The following is a 488-nucleotide window of genomic DNA, read 5'->3' as shown; positions in this document are numbered from 1 at the left end:
ATAAAGATTTTGAGAGAGGGGGAGTAAAGGATAAGATGTGGGAGAGAGAAAGGGAGCGAAGTGATTAATACAAAATTCAACATACGTACATATCAGGATATAAGTATTGAAATATCGAAAAGACACATAGAACCACGCACATAGAACACACAAATAAACCAACGCAGTATGTCACCCTTATGCCCTCCAGACGTAAAAATATCACCGGAAAACCTGACCACAGATTCCCACCAGAACAGATGCTCACTGTAACAGACACGGGATTCCCACGCGCAGGTAAGAAAATTGATTCCAAGCTCGTGTCCTACTACGTGTGCCTACGAGTGCCTGAAGAGTGGTTGGGTAATGTCTCTGGAAAAAAGGCCTATTTTGGTGGCTGAACGGTCCTCTTAAGTAGGTCGTAGGGTTTTTTTTTCATCTTTCCTTCCTTCTTTTGAAAGTGAGGATGGTGTGCCAGGCTAACTGGTGCGAAATGTTCATTCATGCAG

The sequence above is a fragment of the Penaeus monodon genome, chromosome 22, assembly GCF_015228065.2.
Source record: "Penaeus monodon isolate SGIC_2016 chromosome 22, NSTDA_Pmon_1, whole genome shotgun sequence".
NCBI lineage: Eukaryota > Metazoa > Arthropoda > Malacostraca > Decapoda > Penaeidae > Penaeus > Penaeus monodon.
This window is presented reverse-complemented; position numbering follows the sequence as displayed.